This window comes from Mustela putorius, unplaced genomic scaffold (assembly GCF_011764305.1).
Source record: "Mustela putorius furo isolate JIRA1106 unplaced genomic scaffold, ASM1176430v1.1 tig00000174_pilon_pilon_pilon, whole genome shotgun sequence".
In the NCBI taxonomy this organism is placed as follows: domain Eukaryota; kingdom Metazoa; phylum Chordata; class Mammalia; order Carnivora; family Mustelidae; genus Mustela; species Mustela putorius.
The window spans coordinates 41,777,344-41,799,131 of NW_025421304.1; positions in this window are offsets into that span (position 1 = coordinate 41,777,344).

The window sequence follows — 21,788 nt, forward strand, 5'->3', positions numbered from 1 at the left end:
GACAGATTTGAGCCAGGCCTGAAGGCAGGAGCAGAGGCCCTGGGGCGGCACAGGAAGGAAGGGCGATGGTGGGCCCTGAGTCAGGGAAACAGCCGGGGGAGGGAGACGCGCAGGCCCAGGTCAGGTGCGAACTTGGGAGCTGTGTGGTGCACTCACTAACACACACATCTTCACACCCACACCCCCGAGCCGCACAGATTTACACGCTCGTGTGCACACCGGACATGCACACGTACCTGGACACTTGTGCACCGTGACTCACACCCATACACATTCGCACACTCACGTCCTGACACACACACCTGCACACACCCTTCCATGTGAACACACACACACAACTGCACTCACATGTACACACCCCCGGTCACACACACGCACACGCACATTCGTGGGCTGACATGACAGTGCCCACCACACGCGCACGCACCACACTGCGTCGCCCCCATGACCCTTCCCGGCGGTGTATTTCCGGTTCCACCGCAGCCTTCTGTTGCAGAGATCGGAGCCGGACCCTGACTGCGCACCTCTCCGCGTGGTAACCTGCGCAAAGCCTGCGCGCCCTCGGCCTCAGCCTCCCCGCTCCGAGTGCTCTGCAAGTGCACCGGCTCAAGGGGCAGACAGGCTCTGCAGACGGCACCAGAGATGGCCGGCCAGTGCCCGCGGCCCCCCGACACCTGACGTGACTGCTGTGAAGTCCCTGCTCACCGGGGACTCACTGAAGCAGGCGGGGGCGCTGGTCTCCCGGGGACGGGGCAGCCTGGAACCTGAGTTTGCCGCCATGCCTCTCCCCGAAAAGGACATATGGAGACCCTGGCACATAGCCTCAGATGCTCACAGAGGGACCTCGGGGTGACGGGTGGGTGAGGGCCAGGGGCCGCCATGAGGCTAAGAGGAAGAGGGATTAGACAGTGGGCCCTCAGCCTCGTGCAGGATTTCACCAGAACCCACCCTGGCCATGGCTCGAAAGCTAAAAGGAAATGTAGAAGAATCCCCGGGCAGCATTTACGCAGCACGACACGCTGGAGCCCTTTCAACTCGCGCTCATGGTCTCGGGGTGGGGGAGGCGCTGGCCGTCTGGCTTGGCAGCTGACTGGGGGCCGCTGCCCTTCGGCTGATGGAAGGGGTACCAGCCTCTCCGGGCAGAATCCTGGATGGCTTATCTCTGGGCTCCTGACGGGAAAGGGAGGTATTTACAAGGGGTGAAGTCCAGCTGCTGGCCCCGAGCCAGCTCACATCCTCTGCACAAGGCAGGGTTTTTTCAGACTTCCATGTTCTGTTGAGCTGAAGAAAAGCACTTCTCACACGGAAAAATAAATAACTAAATGCAAGTAACAGCAGTGGTTTTAATAATCAGGCTAGTGTGGTTCAGACGGCAAGATGCAAACACCACGCTACCATATCCTGCCTGAGCTCTTCACCGGAGGAAAAAAAAATCCCTGCACAGACTCGAGCCCTGAGTCTGCCCATCCGCAGGCCTTTTACACCTGCCCAGTCAGCCACCGTCTTAGGCAACACCGCCATGCAGAGCTGGCGCGGCCCGTGAGTCTGGTGACCTGCCATATCGCTGACGGGGACATGAACGTGCTCAGTCTGTCTGCAGAAGATGTAAAATCGGGGACCAAGAACTACAAAAAACAGCTGTGACACTCGATTTGGCAAAAGTCTTACCTTCCAGACATTCATCCCGAGGAAATAAGCAGAGGAGGAAAGAACCGTGCGCCGGTGGGAGAACATCGTGCCCGTAGTTTTACGGTAGAGAAAAGAGAGAGACCTGACCGAGCCAGCAGCGGGGGACCGACGGCCTCCGCTCTGAGCGTCCTCTGCCCGCACAAAACAGTCCACAGCGACGCAGTGCTCGCGGAGTGGCACGTGGAGGAAGGTACATGCACCGTAAGAGAGTATAAGGGCAAAGCACGCAAGGGGACAGGAGAGGGGCAGATGGCCTGCTGGATCCTCCAGGCAGCCTGGCTGGGAGTCCACCACCATTCCAAGTTCAAAGGGCTACTGAGGTAGTATCAGGTCATCGACGTGACGTGAAAATGTTGGATAAACGAAGTGAAGCTCCCACTGCCCTGGGAGGGGCTGAGGGCAGTTAGAGGAGCCGCCCCCCACGCCCCAGCTGACCCGCAGGCGGCAGGGGCTCGCCGGCCGCGCTCCTGCCGCCGCCGCAGGTGAACCCCAGGCCGCGCTGCAGTGCTCGGGCCCACGGCTGGGTCCCCAGCGCCGCGGCTCTGCGGGGGGGTGGGCTGCGCTCAGAAGCCGCCGGGCCCCTCACCGGCAGCAGACCTTGGCCAGTTACTACCAGCTCTGCCCATCCACCTCCTCGGCCTTCGGGACCCTTTTCCACGGCCGCTAACCCCACTGTCCAAATGGGTTACGCACGATTTAGTCCTTTTCAGTTAAAGGTCAGATATCGACCCCCAACCTGACACTTCACTGCACTTTAGAGAAAAGTTTAAAAAAAAAATCCCTCCATTTTGGATGGCCAAGTGACCTACTTGCCTGGAGGTGGGGGTCAGACGCCCGGGCCCCTCCCGCCTCCTAAGGCCCACACCTCTCCATCCTCGCTGCGCGCTGCCTCAGGGGCCCCGCACATCCCGGAGGCCAAGGCCGAGGGAGTGTCTGAGAGCTTTTCCACGCACTCTCCATTCAATTGTGTGTCTCGCTTGAATGCAAAAGCATATGGCCTTCCCACTTATTTTTTAACAACTCGCGGGCATTGTTTGGCTTTCAGTCCTCCATCCTCCAAAATCTCGTGTTGGGCGCCTATAAAAATGCATAGGCACTAACTTTCCTGTTTTTCCAGGCACGGGCTCCCTCAGGAAATGCATCACTGAGTGGGTTTTCACTGCAGTTCCCAGGCATGCAAGGGAGCTCACATCACTGCTAAGCTGGGAGCCCCGGCCCGCTGCACCCAGATCCTTCTTCTCCGGGGGATGGACCGCGACCAGTGGGGCTGTGCTGGGAACTACCCGAGGGCAGGGGTAGCAAACTGTCGTCCATTTGTCTGTCCGGGTGCTTGGACAGCAAATCTTTATCCCACCAAGTGCCAAGGGACGCCTGCCTCCAGGGAGGGTCAGCTTTGCAGGAGAACACTCCCACCGGCTCATGCCATGTCATAAGTCACCCCAAAACTTTGTGGCTGAAACGGCAATCATTTTATTTTCTCCTATATTTGTTTGCTAGGGCTGCTGTAATAAAGTACCATGAGTCGAGGGCCTTACACAACAGAATTCTGCTGGCCTACAGCTCTGGGGGCTGGAAGCCTGGGATGAGAGTGGGGGCAGGGCAGAGTCCTGCTGAGGCTGTGAGGGAGGCCGTGTTCCAGGCCCCCCAGGTGCTGGTGGCTTGCTAGAGATCTCTCCCGTTCCTTGGCTTGTAGAAACATCACCCCACTCCCTGCGTTCACGTGGACACGGCTCTCTCCCTGTCATCCTGGGTCCGATATTCCTCTTCTTAGAGGGACACCAGTCACACTGGACTAGAGCTGGCCCTCATGGCCTCACTTTTCCTCGATTACTCTGTAAAAACCCCATCTCTGAATAAGGTCGCATTCTGAGCCACGGGGGCTTGGGTCTGCAGGTATCTCTTGAGGGAGAACACAGTGCACCAGCAGGGTCTCTCTCCCGTTGGCTCTGCTGACAGCTCCTGCCGGGTCTCCCGTGGGGCTCCAGGCAGATGTGGGGGAGGAGGTGTGGCTGGCGCAGCCCATGTGCTCTGCGTCGCCGCTCACGTGGGTAGGCTTGGGCTTCCTCACAGCGTGGCCGCCGGAAGCTTCAGGCGCAAACATCCCAGTGGGCAACAGAGAAGCCACCTCGCCTTTCATGACCTAGCTCTAGAAGCCAAATAGCATCACTTCTGGGCATCCTCTCACGGCCAAGTTCTCCGACACTTGCTGAGTTTCAAGGGACAGGGATGTGGGCCCCACCTGTTGATGGAAAGAGCGTCGAAGAAGTCACGCGTGGATTGGAAATATTGTCACAGCATTTATAGCACTTTTGGCAGATGCAATGGGCCACAGGGACGCTGGAGCAGTAAACACACAGCGGGCGGCAGGGTGGGGACTGCTGCTTTCAGTTAAGGGTGGGTTGCCATGGAAACACAGCAACTGGGCACTGGGGCCCATGTGAAGCTTCCAGAGGAGGTTATGCTGAGGTCTGAAGGGGAGTGAGCAGCAGTTAGCCTGACATGGGGTGAAGGGCAGAGAGACTGGCCTATGCCAAGGTCAAGCGGTGGGAGAAAGCGTGCGTATTCAGCAAAAAGCTGGAATTTCAGGGGCAGGTGAGCTCTCCCAAATGCCCACAACAATTTCCCCAAATCCCAATTTCTCGTACGGAATCCCAGAAGGCATCATTTTACGCAGACTTGTAAGTGGCTCTAGGATACGTGAGGCCTCTGATCTGCACTTGTAATTCCACGACGATCATTATTGTGAAACTGATTGTGCCTTTGTCTCGATCAGGGATCAGTAAACTTGTTCCATAAGAGACTGGATGGCAATATTTTAGCCTCTGTGGGTCACACGGTCGCTACCACTACAACTGTTCAACTCCGCCACTGTAGCAGAAAGTAGCCCTAGGAGGTGTGGGAATGGATGGGCATGACTGTGTTCCAATAAAACTTTATTTATATAAACAGGCGGTAGGCTACTATTTTCTGACTTCTGGTCTAGACCAAGGTTTGTTGAAGTCCCAGCTTCCAGCGCTTACTCCATGTGACTCTGATCATGTCCTTCGACCTCCCTGAAGCTGTTCCATCGTCGTGAAATATTTTAGGTTGAACAGGCAATACTGTCTCTGTTGCAACTGTTCAACTCTGCTGTCATAGATTTAGCACCCACAACAGGAGAGAAGGAGACAAAAGTGTGAATGCGCGTGAAAGGTCGTACGGCGGTGGGGTCAGACTTCGGTGTTGCTCTAGCGACCCTGACCTGGGCTTCCTAGTGGTGGCCTTGAGCTGTTTGAGCCACCAGAGCCTCAAGCTCCCCCTGGGCGCAACAGGAATAAATACGGACACATGGTGTCGTGGTGAGGGCCAAATGAGCACCGTAACTCCGGGTTACCGGGGTCAACGGCCTGAGGCTGCACATTGGGCGTGGGAATAGACATCCCACTTTGGGGAGCTGGGTAAGCCACCAGAAGGCCAATGGGAAGATGAGGCAGCCGCTTTGCTAAGAGAGGCCTAGGGGCCTGCATTTGAGGCAGCCCCTCAGGGCAGATCTAGAACCCTATGAAGACTCAGCTTCTCTCTTATTTCGTTGGTCCTAAGGTGCGGAGTGGTCCCGTTTCAGCACTTTGAAACCAGAGGGCCTTTTCCAGTCCGTACTCACACTTGGTGCCCGTTCCTCTCCTCCAAGGGAAGGGCAGTCCTTAGGGGGACCTTTCCACCAGTGACATTCGGGGATTGAAGAATGAGGGTAGAGATACACCGACCCCACATCACACAGGGATGCCGCTGTCTGGGGAGCCTCAAGATTTGGCCGGCCGGCCGGGGATGGCGCCCCGAGGCCCTGGGGCTGGAGTTGGGGAGCAGGGACTTCACACCAGACACCCACTTCCTCGGCGGGGCGGACGCTTCCTCACTCTCAGCACAGAGGCAGGCCCCTCCCGCGATAAGGAAAACAGGGTGCCAGCCCCCGCGTGTAGAATGTGACATTCTTTCCAAACAAGCCAGTTGGTTTACAGCCCTGCCTTGGAAGACTTCAAAAACACACAGGCTCCAAAATCAAAGGCTTCCTGTTATAAATTCATTTCTACACCTCAGGTACTTGGTGGGTGGGGGAAGGGAAAAAAGCTGAGATTCAATGAAAAGTGGTTGAAAATGCTCTAAAAATACCCTGCTTCTGGAGGAGAATGGTCTGGCCTGTCTCCGAGGCCAGTGGAGAAACACTCCAGCTTGTCCTGGGGTATTTGAAGGCATTTTACTTTCGGAGGTTAGTATTTCTGCTGTTCTAAAATCTGAGGTGCCTTAAAAAATTCTTTCTTTTAATTTCAAGGCTTGAAAAGAAATTTAAGATGCAGAATGGATCTTTGCAGTCAGATCTCCTCACGTTCTAGATGAGAAAATGCAGGCCAGACTCAGCAGGGCTGGCCGCAGTCGCCAGCTGGTTACAGACAAAACAGGACAAGACCGCCGTTCTCCTGGAAGGTTCCAGAAGATGAAGTTGGACTCAGGGGCACTACAGGACAATCCTCTCTTGCTCTTTAAAAAAAAAAAAAAAAAACCTGATTACGGAAGCAACATGTGTTTGAGAAAATCCAGAACGTTCCTAAGAGCCAAAGAGGAAATGTGAAGTTGTCTGTGACCCTGACAACCTTCGCGGTTGTCTCCACTCTCTTCCCAGACCTGGATTGATCTGGATGATGCCCCAGAACTGCGTTCGGAGGTTGCAAAGGACGCCAAGACGCCACGCACCTCTGAGCTCATCTGTAGCTGTCCTGTCCCACCACTCAGCACCCAGCCCAGAGCCTGGTTCTCTCTGGGAGGCTGGGGGAGGGGAACGGGCCTTTCCAGCCTCGACAGCACAGGCAGGCATGCAAGACGGACATGCAAGGAGTGACCGAGTGTGCTGCAGACTCTCTGCAAGGACGGCCGTGCGGCTGGAGCTGGTTCCAGAAAGACTCCCGAACCATGCCGGTGGGGTCCAGGCCTCTGCCTTGGCTGAGGCAACCCCACCCTGGGGCATCCTTCCCCTGCTTGTGTCTGGCCGACACCTTGGGGGCTCAGCTCTAGTCAAGCTCCTGGGGGTGGCACAGGTGCCTCTTTTGCCTTTCCTAGGCCCAAGGGCCACGTCCGCAGCGGCACTAATTACCCTGCAAGGACTTGTCGTCCCCTCCCCCACACCTGCGCCGACACCTGCCCCGCGTGTCCGTATTCTCATTCTAGCCACGGTGGGGTGTGTGCCGTGTTTCTGGTGACGGACTCCGCGCAGCCCGGCTCCGGGAGAGCCCTCAGTCTCGGTGTGCCTCGTACCTGGCTCACAGGGCCGCAGACCCGGGACAACGCCCGTCACGCTCTTACCTGCAGCACAAACATTATAAATCGCCCTCTTGGTTCCCATACTCTCGACTTGTGCCTCAGTGGCTGGCACTGTCCTCTGAGAGCCGTAGAGCGGGACAGCTACAGTCGCAAGGAACAGCACATCAACAAGCTTCTCGTCACACCTACGGGGCGCGACCTGTGCCTGATGACCTGCTGCTGGGACCCAGACTGAACCTGAACGCTCCCGCCAAGCCTCCTGCCTGCTGAGGGCCAGATGCTTGGCGTCGGGTAACAAAACATCTGTTTGCTGGGCGGAATTTTTTGGTTGTCACTCTCGGGTTTCGTGTCACAGAGACGGGAGCTCCGGGGTGGAGAGGTCCCACCACACGCGTGCTACGGGAACAGCCATTCCCGCAGGAGCTGGTCTCACTGTGTCACCGGACGTCCACTAGAGCAGCAAACAAGCAGGCAGGGGCGAGGCTTGGAGGACAGGAACGTCCGTGCATTTCCACAGCCCTCCACGTATCGCTCAGGGCTTTGAATGACGGCGGCAGTAAAGCCACAGTCCCACACGTGACCAACATACAAGCGAACACCACGGGGGACAGAGCAGGGCATCAACTCTGCGAGGTGACGGACGGTAGCGAGACTCACGGGGCGACCCCTTTCGCAGGGCACGCAAGTGTCAAATCACTGTGTTGTACACCTGCAACTAATAGAAGGCCGTGCGTCCATTATACCTCACTAAATGGTAAAAAATAAAGAAAGAACACACAAGCAGAGTCTGTCCACGGCCAGACGCGCAGGCAGCACGTACATGTGGTTTCAAAATACAGTTGGAGCCGCGGCGAATAAATGGAATTTCGGAATGATTTGCTTTACAGTTCCCTTAAGTCACATTATCTTGTTAAAGACATTAACCTCAGGCCTTTGCTGTTACAGATTTGCTTTTTGTTTTCATCCTGGGAGCAACCTGTAGGAGAGACACTCGTCAGGGAACGAGGGGTCAAGGGTCGTGAAAACATTGATTTTCAAGGTGGCTGAATGGCCGTCTGGGGACCACTCGCCAATTATAGAAAACAGACATTACTTTTCAGAACCTGCTTTATAATTTGAAAAAAAAAAAAAGTATGACATCTCCAATATTAATAAGCGTTTCCCAGGGTGTCTGGCACGAGGCAGACTTGAGGAGCCAGCCCCTCTGATACAGCGGACTGCAGGCAGGCGCCGTCCCCCAGGGGCCAGGGCTGTCTGGTGGCCTATCTGGGGGCTGGACCACCCAGCCCGGCCCCACACCCCCAGCCCCGTGCCCCCTGCCAAGACTGTTGCAAAACGCATCTCCGTTTTACTCTGTGAGGTCTCTGGGTAGCCTTCTCAGGCAGCAGGAATTGGGGTCTTAGCTGATCCCTGTTCAGAACCAGCAGACCCGCGGTGTCCCAGTCTGTAAAGCAGGGGAGTCAGCGAGATTGCCAGGGACACACCAGCTAACAGAGTGAGGGGGCCGCCAGCCGCTGAAGGGAGCGTCACCTGCAGCGGACATGTGGCCGTGCCGCTGGCTCAGGGCGCTCTGCTTGCTGCCCTGCGCTGTCCCAACGAAGTGGTGACATCACCAGCTCCCACCAGGTCATCTGCACACCCCTCCTTGCGGTCATCTCTAAGGCTCTAAGACAGCTCTGTGGTCGCTGGGGTGTAATTCCTTCCCGGGGTGACAGAGTAAACTCTCTCCCCACTTATAAAGGCTAGACTTGGGCAGGAACAACTGGAGGACAAAATACGAGGCAAACTAATCCTAAGGGACGAACCTTTCTCAGGAATTCTGCAGGATCGGGACGAGCCTTTCTCAGGAGTTCTGCAGGATCGGGACGAGCCTTTCTCAGGAGTTCTGCAGGATCGGGACGAGCCTTTCTCAGGAATTCTGCAGGATCGGGACGAGCCGTTCTCAGGAGTTCTGCAGGATTGGGACGAGCCGTTCTCAGGAGTTCTGCAGGATCGGGACGAGCCTCCCAACCTCCTTCCTTCCCCGCCTTCCTTCTCAGGGCCACATTTTGCTGGCCCGGCTTCCTGGGTAACCGGAATACTCCTCCTTAGAACAGGGCTGGGGTCTTTGCATCCAAAAGAGCCTCTGTGTCACCAGAGCCCTCATTAAGAAAGATCTGCAAAGCCTCGTTGATCGTGCTTGGATACAGTGCAGATCTGTCCAGCTTCTCTGGAAGGCGACTGAGCAGCATCTACCAAAGCCACCAGTAGGAATAAGCAGTGACCGGAATTCCCCACTGTTAGGGCTTTGCAGAGAGGAATAATTAAGGATGTGTGCAAGAAAATTTAACTCTAGGATGCGGACGGTGGCGGCGTCGATCTGGAGGCCCAACACCAAGGGACTGAGTGAGGAAGCAGGGCCTGGAGGTGCAGGCGCTGTTAGTGAAACAGGAATATGTCCCCGCTGTCACTACATAAGACATTCTCGAAGCTTCGTTCAGCTTCACTTGCTCGTCAGTGTGCACATGTGTGTGTGAGTGCAGGTGCTCGTGCAGATGTGTGTGTGTGTGTGAATGTGCATGTGTGCGAGCACACGGGTATGCCGGCACATGTGAGTGGTGCGTGTGCCCGCCAGCAGGCTAGCCGAGCCCGCGTCACAGCCCATCACTCCTGCTCTCAATTCCCCTCTCCTCCGTCCCGCACGTGGGGGCCGCAGTCGTGCAGGCCTGGGGGAACTCCGTGAGGACGCAAGGACGTGGCCCGCTGCCCTGACGGGGGACGTGTGCTGAATCAAGCAGCACAGCCTGTTTTTAAAACACACCAAAGGTGGGGAGGAGGACATTTAAATATTCAAGACAGTTCTGAACGGCAGATTACCCGACATCTCTTCCTTCTTGCTTCACTGATTTTCCTACTGACAAGTTTTATCCTGAGGTACCAGGAAGAATCGACTCTTCTGTCCTGCATCCAGCAACGTGAGCAGAGCTGAGCTCGCCAGCGGGGCGAGCCAAGTGGGCCAGCGTGGCCTGCAGAGACACCAGAGCGCAGTCACCTGCCCGAGGACCCACACTGGTGCGCCACAGCGCGGGGTGAGGCTCAGCGGCGAGTGGGGCGGCTCTGCCGGCTGAGAGAGCGGGGCTGCGGGCGGGGCCTTAGAACTCCAACCGGTCTGAGTTTGGGTTGGGCAACTGTCCTGATTTCCCTGGGCTTCGGTTTCGTCAAGTGAATGACGGGGAGAACAAGAGATGCAGCCCCATGGAGGCGATGCGAGGCTGGAGTAAACCAGGTGAGGCAAGCATCTGTGAACAAAGCCAAAGGGGCCCTGCCCTCAAGGAGAGGTCCAGAGCGTGCAAGGCCACGGGTCACCACGGGATCGGCTAAGTCCACATAAACTTGAGGCACTCCTCCATTTAATGAAAATCCACGCGTGCCTGCCCTGCGCCAGGCGTCGTGCCGGTGTCGGATGCGCAGCTGCAAGCGTGAACGTCAGAGCCCCTGCCTCAGACTGACGGGGAAGTCCCGTCTGTGAGTACAAACCCGCAAACGTGGATGCAAAGAAATCCCCCCCTTTCACACTTTACTAACCGGTGAGTTTGCATAAAGAGTACCTGAGGGTTCCGAGCAATATTTCTTCAACTGTAGGGCTGGAATGTCTCGAAATTGCATGTTGGTGGCATCTGCAAAGACCCTATTTCCAAATAAGGTCACGTTCACAAGATTATGACTTCGAAACATCTTTCCGGGGACACAATCGACCCATAACACTTCTCAAATCACTCGATGAGCTCAAATCCTTGTCTGAAGACCCAGTGCTGGGCCAGGGGGCAGGGTCCAAACAAAGATAACATTCCCCCTTATGTTAAAAGTACGTAGTGCTCACCTATAAGTACCTGGAGAGGCACAATAGAGATTTATGTTGATGTTAAAATGCAAACTCATGCTAGTGGCTTTACAGTCTGCACAAAGGGCACTGGGAAAGTTCTGGAAGGGCCATCTCAGACCAAGGCCTCCAGCAAGGCAAAGAACCCTTCCATGTAAACTCTGACAAGCGTCCTGAACCACACCGGCTTCCTTGCCCATGTAGGGTTTGGAACCCTACTTCAGATCCAGAACATGTTAGGACATACGAGCTTTCAGCAAACGTTTGCAGAGTCCAACACGGCTCACCAAAACCTGCCATAATTACAGGGGTAAAGTACTGCCAACAAAGCTTTTCAAACAAGTCAAATACACACCAATCACGTAAAAACAACAGCAACAAAAACGAGATTTTCTTCCTTGAGCTCATAAAGAGGCTGCTCTCTCCCAAAGCCCTGTAGTCAGATTGTTTATTGGGACCACGTCTGCAGCTCATCCCAGACAAGGATCTACTTCTGGGTGTCTTCCCTGAGCAGACTAGAGTGAACACCACACACGTCCAAAGACCAGATGCAAATGTACACTTTTGCCCCTCCAAGAGCTGCCGGGTACATAACAACAGTCTTCTGGCCCAGGGAAAGCTTGACTTTACTGCGACCCTGAAATCAGTCCCACTGAGAATACCACTGAAGTCAGCACTGCCGCCACCACCACCAAAACTGAAGACCGGCGGCTTCTGGGGTTTCTGCAGACACAGTACGGCTGTGCCGAGCTCATGGCTCCTGTGCCCCTCACAGAGCAGATACTCAGTAACATCTACTTAGTGTGTTTTCTCATATTAATAAAGAAGCAATTTATATTCCCTTGTTGTTAAATACACAGGTGCCTATAAGATATTTAATGAATAAATTGGCCAGTGGATGGATGAATGGACAAAAGATTTCTTTTTTGATGTCCTAAGCCTCACTTCTCAGCCTCGCTTCTCAGCTGCCACGCTGTGGGCAAGTTCTAGCAGCCCCGCAGCGAGACCACAGAGACAGGGCAGGACCCCGCTGGACAGCCCCGACTCAGCTCTGTGCAGACCGCGGGTGCGACTGAGACTTCACGGACTGGCCTTAGAAGTCGATCTTCCACCGCCTCCTGCCTGAGCTGACCCAATGTGTCGGAGCCTTGTGCACCAAACCTGGCACAAATTCCAAACCTGTGCAAGATAAATGATCAGTGCTGTTTGAAGCCACTAAAATTTGGGGTGCTCTGTCCTGCAGCAGGGAATAACCGGACGGCTTACTGAAACGAAACCTCCGGAAGTGGCCTCTCAGAATCCGTTTTCAACAAGGGCACCCCAGGACGGAGGCTGCTGCAGTCTGGAGAGCCCAGCTTCGGGGACTGCCCCACGGCTCCTGGCATGAAGACGCACACTACACCCACTGTGCGAACAGCCAGACGGAAGAAAGCGAGGGTGACTGTACGCTGTGCGCTCCTGTCATAAAGGAGCATTTTTGCTTATACATGAGTAAGACATTTCTGGAAAGGGAGCCAAAAAACTTAACAACGGGTGCCAGAGGGAGGGTTAGAGAGAGAGAGTCTGCAGCAGGAGGGAGGTCATAACGTTTTATACTTTTTTTGAAAAGAAATACCCATTTTCTCCCCAGCTTATTTTATACTTAGGTTATTTTAAAGGTGGGAGAAGCTGGGACTCTGAGGTTAGACTCCATGGGTTCTGGTTCTGATGCGCAGCTTACTGGGTATGTGACTCACAGAGGTCACTTGAGCTTGCCAAACCTCAGTTTCCCCATCTGCCAGAGGCAATGAAAACACTGCCTACTTCCCTGGGTGGTGGTGAAGACCAGGTGAGCCAAAGCTCAGAGGATGTGTAGCTCAGGGCCCAAAGTACAGACCCTCCCACCAATGGCGGCCCTAATGGCATTAGTCTTTCTGTGCTCTGTGCTTTAGGAACGGGCGTGTGCCCACAATACCTTCCACCGGCATCTGCCTCAGCTTTAGGCAGGTTGACACTGAGATCTGCACCCACACTCAGCCCAGCACCTCCTGTCCCTCCCGCCTTTACCTCGGTGACTACAGAAAAAGTGGGAGGGGCACCTGCTTTCAGGTGTGGAGGATGTAGCAATAGGGAAGGAGAGCACCACCGACAAAACCCCTGCCAGCACCTGATGTTCCATCTTGGGCTCACAGGGCCTCTCCCTGTGCGCTCAGGAACAGGCACTCGCGTGGTTGAGGCAAATCTCCTGGCCCGTGGCGGTGAGCCATCATCCACCGACTGCCCCAGCACCAGAGAAATGCCTCCTGCTGAAGGGAGGTTCCCCCTTGGCCCCCATAGGGGGACACTCTGTTACAGGAGAGCGGCAAAGCCCTCTCTATCCCAGGTGCCCTTGGGCCCAGCCAACCCGGGGGAGTGGAGAGGCTCCACCAAATAAGAAATGGGAGTCTGGGGGTACGGTCAGACACGTGTGGGCCAGCCTCGCCAGCGCTGACGGTGAGGTCCAGCACTGGTAAGAGCTCCCTATGGTGACGTTCAGTGAACCAACGTGTATTTGGCAGTCGTGGGGATGACGGCACAAACGTGGTGAACACATGCGCCCTGCCCTCGGAGGTGCCACAGTCCATGGCAGGAGTTAGCAAAGAGCATTCAAACATGATGCCCAAGAAGCCCCGGCCAGGCTGAACTGCAAGTGAAAGCGGGCTGCGATCCGGGCACCCTTGGGCGGGTTAGAGTCAGGGGTGTTCACCTGAAGGCCATCATCCAACATCTTCCCCAAGCCTGGAGCTCTGAGATAGTGCCCTCTGTGCATGCGGGAGAAACTTTGCAGAGCACCTGGCCTGAGAAATGGTTCTGGCTGGATGGGCAGGTCTCCTCCGGTGGAGGCCGCTCCAGGTGGAGGCCATGGCAGAAGCAAGGGTCTGGCAGGAGGTTCGAGTGGGGTCTGTGGGGGATGTCCAGGCATGTGGCTGGATTGTTGGGTAGGTATAGACACTCTGGGGAAACATCCAGGATGGTGGGAGCCCCACTGAGGAGGGCTGGCACACTGGCCTGAGGACTGGGAGACTGTGAGCCCAGAGGCAGCTCTGGGGTCACCCACCCAGCTCCTGCCTTTCCACACTTATGGACAAGTGGGTTAACCTGAGTCTCAGCTCAGCTTCCTCCTCCTCATAAAAAAAGAGCCAACAAAAGCCCAGTCCTTTGGGGCACCGGAAGGCTTACATGAGACCGTGTGTGCCATACGCATGCCAGGCTTGCATCACCCTGACACAGGGAGCACGCCCTGTCACGGTTGCTGGTCTAATTTCTGCCTTCATTGGAAACACCTGTACTATGTGTAACAGATCACCCCCAAAACTTAGTGGCTTAAAACAGCGAACACGTGTTTAGCTCGCAAAGCTGTTGTCCGGGCAAGGCTCTGCAAGAAGGCTCATCATCTCCACTCCACAGGGAGTCAGCTGCGGCAGCTGGACTGGACGCGGAAGGGTCCGCGTCCAAGATGGCAAGGCGCAGGGCTGGCTGACTGGTGTTGGCTGTCAGCTGGGAGTTCAGCCCAGCTGAAGGCAGGCAGTCTTGGTTCCTCTCAGTGTGGGCCTCTTGGGCTTCCCTACATCACGGCGGCCAAGCTCCAAGGATGAATGTCCCAACAGGGCAGCACAGAACCTATACCCCCCCACAGAGCCTACTCTGGGAAGTCACACAGCTTTGCTTCAGCTGGAGGCACAGGCCCACTGAGACTGTAGTGGAGGATGACGCAGACCCTCACCAAACGGGCAGAGCACTGTAAGAAGAGCATGGGTGGGGGAGAGCTCGCTGCAGCTGTTTTTGAAAATACAACACACCAAATCCCTGGTTGAGAGTCTAAAAATGAGAAGGGGATGCTGGAACACATCATAAGCCACCACCCTTGCTTCTCTCTGGCATGGCTTGGTCTAAGCTGGAGGGTGAAATAACTCTCAACTTGCCAGTCTGTGCCCATTGGGAAAATGGTAAAGACACAATCACACCTGCGTGGGGTTATGCCAGACTTACCCAAATCATTAGTGGGTACACATTGCCAACCAATCTAGAACTTCTATTTAAAAACCCCACAGATTAAGGCACCTGGGTGGCTCAGTCTGTTGAATGTCTGACTCAATTTCAGCTCAGGTCATGGTCTCTGGGTTCTGAGCTTAGCAGTCTGCTTGTCCCTCTCTCTCTGCTCCTATCTGCTCCCCTAAAAGCTTTTAAAAGAAAAAAATCCCATAGATTATCCAAAGACAGCGGCTGCTGACCTCATGTTTCCAGAACATGCTATCTTATTTGATACAATATACTCAAACCCAACAATGGAAGGGGAGTGTCTGTCATTGGCATTTCTGGGTCAAGTTGCCCACTAAAAGTCACCAGGCATAGTGGTGACTATCCACTATCGTCGAAGGACAGAAACTAGCAAGGGGTGAATTGCTCTCAATTTTTTTTTTCTGCATGGATTTCCTGCTTCCCCGCTCACTGTAATCAGAATGTCTGCAGGTTGTTTTTAAACACAGAGGACACCCAGAGCAACTGAGAAGTGAAAGCCAGGCATGGGCAGCCAGCGCGGGGTCCAAGGCTGTGAGCTCATCCTGACCTGCAGGTGCAGGGAAGAAGTGCCCCCGGGGAAGCACCCTCTGCCCTTCCCAGCAAGCTCTTGCTTAATGAAGGCCACGTCACGTCAACGAGTCAACGGAGGGCTCCATTTCTTCTCATCTCCCTCCATTTGGCCCCTAGAGCAGGTGTTTGCCGAGCTCGAGGTCTCTCTGCTTACATAACCCTTGTTCCATTTGGAAGGATGAAAAATCTCCCCGGGGTTTATTGTAAACAGGCTTATGTTCACCCAAACACAGAGAGGAAAGGTCAGCGGATTATTCATGCGCCTCTGTCTCCCCGCCTGGCCCTCTCCACCCCCAACCAACTGCAGACACGTTTTTCCCACCCCAATATCTGGGCGGGGGCCAGGACCTGCGCCCAACCTCTCCACCAGGCCATCCGAGGCACAGGGCCCGATGACGGGGATGAGGGCCAAACTGGCAGCGCCGACGCTATAATGGGCCCTGCTCTGGCGACCATTTCCATTGGCTCTCAAAGAGGAGGCGAGGGGAGGTGGGGAGCAGGAGAGATTTCTTGACAAGCCGCCATGAGTAGAGGCTTGGTCATGGAAAGACAATCTTTTATGATGACAGAAATGAATCCAGGAACTCGTGGTGTGGGGCCAGCGCGTTTCACTCAGGGGAGGGAGGACCCGTTTGCTCAACCAGCCGCTGTGATGCCGGTAACACCCACACCCTCACTTGGTCGTGCCCAGTGTGCAAGGGGTATTTTACATACGTGACCTCACCCGAGATGGCATCATTGGGCCCGTTTCACAGACGAGAGGTGGAGGCTCAGCTCAGCAGGGAAGACAGACTAGTCTCCTCTTCACCTGGCCTTGGCTGGGCAGCTGACCGGAAGCTGCAGGCCCCCGCTCCGGGCTGGCCCGGCACAGGGCTGGCACGCTAGTGCTGGCTGCCAGCGGGGCACTCAGCCCGGGGAAATTGGGAGCCTTGGCTAGCTCCTCAGCTGGGGCCTCCTGTGGCAAGCCCACTCAGAAACAGTTTTGTTTGTCCCACGGTTGCAGACCCTGGTTAGCTACGCTGTGCACCTATAGGCAAGACTGACCGGCACAAAACACCATTAAGAAAGACTGGCTGGCAAATCGCTCAGTGGGTGGCTCCCAAGGTCCGGCCGCAGCAACGGTGTCACCTGGGAACCTCGTTATATATGAAATCCTGGCGTCACCCCTGCCCTCTTGAAACTCTGGGGTTGGGGACAGGGCGGGGGGAGCGCAGGCCCAGCCCTCTGTGTCTCAACACCGGCTCTGGGGCTGCAGAGGCTCCAGACGCCCTTTGCGACGTGCTCCCTCTGGCCCAGCCTGCCAGCCCCCACCCCACAGACACAGACCAGCGCCTACTGAGTCTTCCCACAGGGCAGATGCAAGTGACCCATGGCCCCTGCAACAACCAGACACCGCCGCCGCCCCTCCCTGGTCCTGTGGTCACACAAAGGGGTCAGATCATGCTCTGAGGCTCCTCACGGGTTTTGGTCAAACCAGAGGGACAGCGCAATAGGGCTCGGGACCCCACGTGTGCATCCTGAGGGCACCCACCAGACCCAAGGCTAATGCAGGTGGGAGCTGGCCACAGAGGGTGGGTGGGCTCACACAGCCTAGGGGCAGGTGTGGGCACGAGGGTGGCTTAGGAGTCACGGGAAAGGGCAGAGGCAGGATCTCAAGAGGGCCGCCCACTCTCCATATACCGCTGGCAGCTTCGGGCAACTCAACAAGCGTGCCCCGACCACCATGCCCCATCTGTGAACGGGTGAGCCGGCCTCCACTGGGCTCACAGAGAGCGCTCTCACCGACCTCAAGCCGCCACTGCGTGCTGCTTCTGTTTTGTTACTTTGCTTTTCAGAGTGAAGATGCCCTGGCCTCCCCCTGGCTTCCGATGGAAGCACAGAGCGCAAAGTCGGGCTCCCCCGGGCTCCCCCCGCATGGTGCAGACACGCACCCTTGCTACCACGGAGACCGGGCCTGGCGTGGCCCTGGGAGGAGCGGGCCGCACAGTGAAGGCACATGCCTCGAGCTGCCCCCGATGCCCTGCTCCAGGGACCGCGGGCTCATGGCACGGACCGGCCTGGGTGGGCCAGCCAGAGGAGGGGTGAAGAAGGGGTGACACCCACGAACGCGGCTACGGAGGGTGCAGGGAGGGAGCTCGGTTCAATATTCTGTTTTACTCGTTCTTCCGGGGTAAGACGGAAGGTGCAAATCTGTCCCAGTAGATGAACAAGGCAACCCCTGCCACCTACTCCGATGAGAGCCGGGCAGGCTGCTGCCCTCCCCAGCCTCAGTTTCCCCAACTGTTCATGCGATTTATGAGCTTTCACCGGCTGGGCAAGGCCTCCACGTGACTCGGCAGCTGAGATGTCTGGGTTCAGACGGCCCTGGTTTGGGCCCAGGCTCCACACCCTTCAGCCCTTGGCTGCCCTGTGACTTGGGGAGAAGTCACTCAACTCTGCAAGCCCCAGGTTCCCTGTCACTACAGTGGGGATGATGGTGACACCTGCCTCAGACAGAGACAGCCCGGGCCAAGTGCTTGGCTACAGAAGTTACTCTAACAGCAGCACTAGCTGCTCTCAACTATCAGCGATGGCGACGGGCGACCGGTCTGACTCTACTTACCAAGCGCCCAGCCTGAGGGGTCTCCAGCCAGGCACAGTCCCACTGCCGGGCGGGCTCCTCCTCTCCACCATCTCAGATGGTGATGGCCAGTTCCACCAGGTCCCGGGGGCCTCCCATGCAGCAGCCCCCTCCACCCAGCACCTGCCCCATGCCCTCCGCCTCACCCTGACTTCCTGGGGTGGCTGGTTTGCTTGGAATGTGCCTGAGCTGGGGGTGACCTGGGTCTCCACGCCTCCTACAGAACAGCTTCGGTAAACACAGGAAATGCGGTTTTGTTCCCAGACACGACTGCACGAGACTCTGGTGGACGGGACATGCTCTTTCCAGGAAAACACTCTGAATCCGGAACTGACTCTTCCTGGATTCTAGACATCGGCAAGGCCAAACCCCAGCTCCACAGGAGGGCAACTCCCTGGCTTGAGGGGGTTTTCTGAAATCTTGGGGGGCAGTGATGTCACACTCGGAGGTCGCAGTTACACCAAGGAGGAAGGAGTCACTCATTTCTATTCTTGCCCATTTGGAACAGCCAGATCCCTACGGGGGCCAGGAGCCAGACAGCCCCAGGCACTGCTGTGCGGAGGTCACATCCCTGCACTGCCTGTGAGAGTTCTAGGACATTGGATAACTCGCTGTGTCTCACTTTCCTCACGTGTCCAAAGGAGGTATTAACAGTTGTCATGTGATTAAATGAAGTTCCAACAGTGACTAATGATGATGCTCTAGGTAAATGCTTTCGGCAGAGGTGGATATTTGGATGGGTGGGTGGGTGGGTGGACGGATGGATGGATGGACGGACGGACAGATGGATGGATGGGTACCTGGTGGACGGATGGAGGGATGGACAGATGGATGGGTGGGTGGACAGACGGACGGACGGATGGATGGTTGAATGGGTGAATGGATGAGTGAATGCTACCACAAAGGGGAAGAAGAAACCTGCTCAGAGTTTGTAAAGTTTTATTTTTGCACTTGAGAACATGTAGTTTTAATTCTTGGAGGAGACAAAGAGATGTGGATTGGAGGCACCGGCCGGGCCTGGCCGAGTCGCTGTCCCAAGTAGCCGCCCTACCGCTCACGCGCATGTGCGACTCGGAGAGAGCGACATCAAGAGCAGTGAGTCGCCTTTCCGTAGGGACTTCACCTTAGTGAAACCTTAAACAGAGATACCTGGGGAAAATAAGTCAGTCTCAGAAGCAAAGCAATCCGATGTCTCCAGGAAAAAATTAAGTGAAATAAAAGCTGACGTAAGAGGGACGGAGAGAAGGCCGGACAGACGGACAGGTACCGGAGGAGGCAAGGACGGCTCACACACGGCAGGGTGTGAGCTGGGGTCTGGGTGGGCGGCAGGTGTACGGGTGCTGCCGGACACTCCTTTCAACCTCCCGTTGTGTCTGAGCAGTTCCGTAATAAAAGCTGGGAACATAATACCCCCCCATCTTCTTCACAAGGAGTGAAGGCTGATTTCCACGGGTCCTTCGGGCCCTGATGACTAGGGTCACTGCTTGACCCTCAACAGACAGCAGCAACAAAGAAGGTGCCAAGGACGGCACCCAGAGGACAGCAGCTGCCCCGCCGTGGGGCGCCGTGTCAAACGCGGCTGCGGTGGCGGGGGCAGGGCAGGGGAGTGGCACGCAGCTTCTGCCCCCGCAGGTCCAGTCCTTCGTGGGGCACCTCTGCTCCTGCCGCTCCCCCTCCTTGGAGACCCTGCAGTCCCTTTCTATCTGCCTACAAATTTCGAGAATCTGACTCTGCCCATCAGGTTCCCAAGGAAGGGCCAGCTGCGTTCTGTAGGGAGATGCAAAAGTACACTGCTAAACCCTTAAACAGAGACATTTGGGTTAATAACTAGATCCCAGAGGTGAAATCCAGTGCTGGCCAAAAAAAAAAAAAAAAAAAAAAAAGTTAAAATTAAAAAATTTTTGTAAAAAGGTGGCAAGAGAGACGGGGGGATGAAGAGAGGCCTCCTGGGGACTCATCCTGCAGGTCTGCACTATGTGGCCAAATCCCTTCTATATTTAAAACAGTACTACATGGCACTCTGGATTCCCTTCTCCCACACGGGGAAACTGAGGCACCGTGCGGTGGGTTTATTTGGGTTTTTCTGGTGGCGGCCTTGGTAGTAGTGGCGATTCTCAGCCCCACATGACGACCACCAGCGGGCCTGGGCCAGAGTAGGGATTTGAACGTGGCCAGTCTTGCCCCACACTCCAGTCGCCCAGTTTTGCCCAGTGCTGAAGGCCAACTCAACGTCTCTCTCTCAGGCTTATGGCTGAGCAAAGGGCACAGTCGGGCCAAAGGGCCCGCCCAGTTTCAGCCAGAAGCAGTGCCCCCAAGTGGCTTCGGTCCCCTCCAGAGCCTGGCAGCCCTCGTCCCACTGCCCTGAGCAGAGCGCGCCAGTGAAGCGGACACCGCATGCCTGACACCAAGGGGCAAGACCCCAGGGGACAACGGGGGCCAGGCCTCCGAGTGGCCCGAGACCAAGGACCTTGGCCCTGGGGGCCGCAGCCACCCTGGCGAATCTCAGCGGCGACACAGACGTCAGAGAGGTTTCCTCCTCAGCAGCGAGGGGACGGCTCACATGTCGGAGGTGAGTCACCGTAGGAACCCATATGACACCAATACTAATAAGGGCAGGCACGAAGGCTCGGCTCTGCCAAGCCAAACAGGCAGGGGCGGGGCCGGGGGGGCGGGGGGGCTGCTGCTGGTTCAGTTTATAGGTCTCTCTGCCCGTTTATGAGGCCGCGTGGTCAGGACCCTAAGTGGGCAGTATGGTCAATTCTATTATAACTGGGCCTGTTCCAGGCCTCAGCGGTTTAAAGGAAAAGCCAACCCTACAGAATAACGGTGCCCTGCCCTGCGTCCTCACACACAATTTTCTGCAACGCTCCACACCCACCCGCTTGTCGGACGGCCGTCCATCCGCTCCGGCCCCTCCCTCGGCTGCCCGCGCGGGTGCAACTCACAGCGCCGCGGGGGTCTCCATCGGAGACTGTAGCTCACACCCTCGCGGTCCTGGTGGTGCGGGAGCGTCATCTGGAGAGTTCTACGAGCTAGATGGCTGCACTGACTTGCAGATTTCAATGTTGCGGGGTGGGTGCAGCGACGGGTGTTCAGAAACAGCCCCCCCGAGAAGCGGAGGGATGGGGAGTCGTCCTAACGCGTAGGCATCAGCATCACCGGTGGGGGGGGGGGGGCAAAGATGAGTACGCCAGCCCTGGCCGCCCCCTGATTCAGCAGGTCTGGGGCAGGGGGGTCTGGGAGTCCACATCGTGTACAGCGGCTTCTGGTGCAGCCACGGCACTTGGGAACCACTGCTTGACCAGCGGGCCCCTCCCCGGCAGTGGAAGTGGCCCCTGCAAAGGAGGGACATGGTTTGGGACCAGCTTCCTTTCTCTCACCCTAGGCTTCCCTCCCTCCAGCTCCTCCTTCCCAGTCGCCCTCAGAAGACGGTTTCCAAAGTGACATCCTGACTGCAGCGTGCGGCGCCCGGGGACGGACTAGAAAGGCCAGTTCTCGGGCCGTCGCCCAGACCTCCCAAACCGGAGACTTTGGGGTGGGGATCAGCCTGCTGTTTTAGCACATATCCCAAGGCAGGTCTCATTTGGTAGAGACCAAGACCTGGAACTTCCTGAAGACACACCCCCACTCATCAGCTTGTGAGCTTGGATAAGACGCTCCCATCTGCGGCCCTGCTTTTACAGGAGATCACTGCGTTTGGATCGTGTGTAGCCCTTTGGAGCA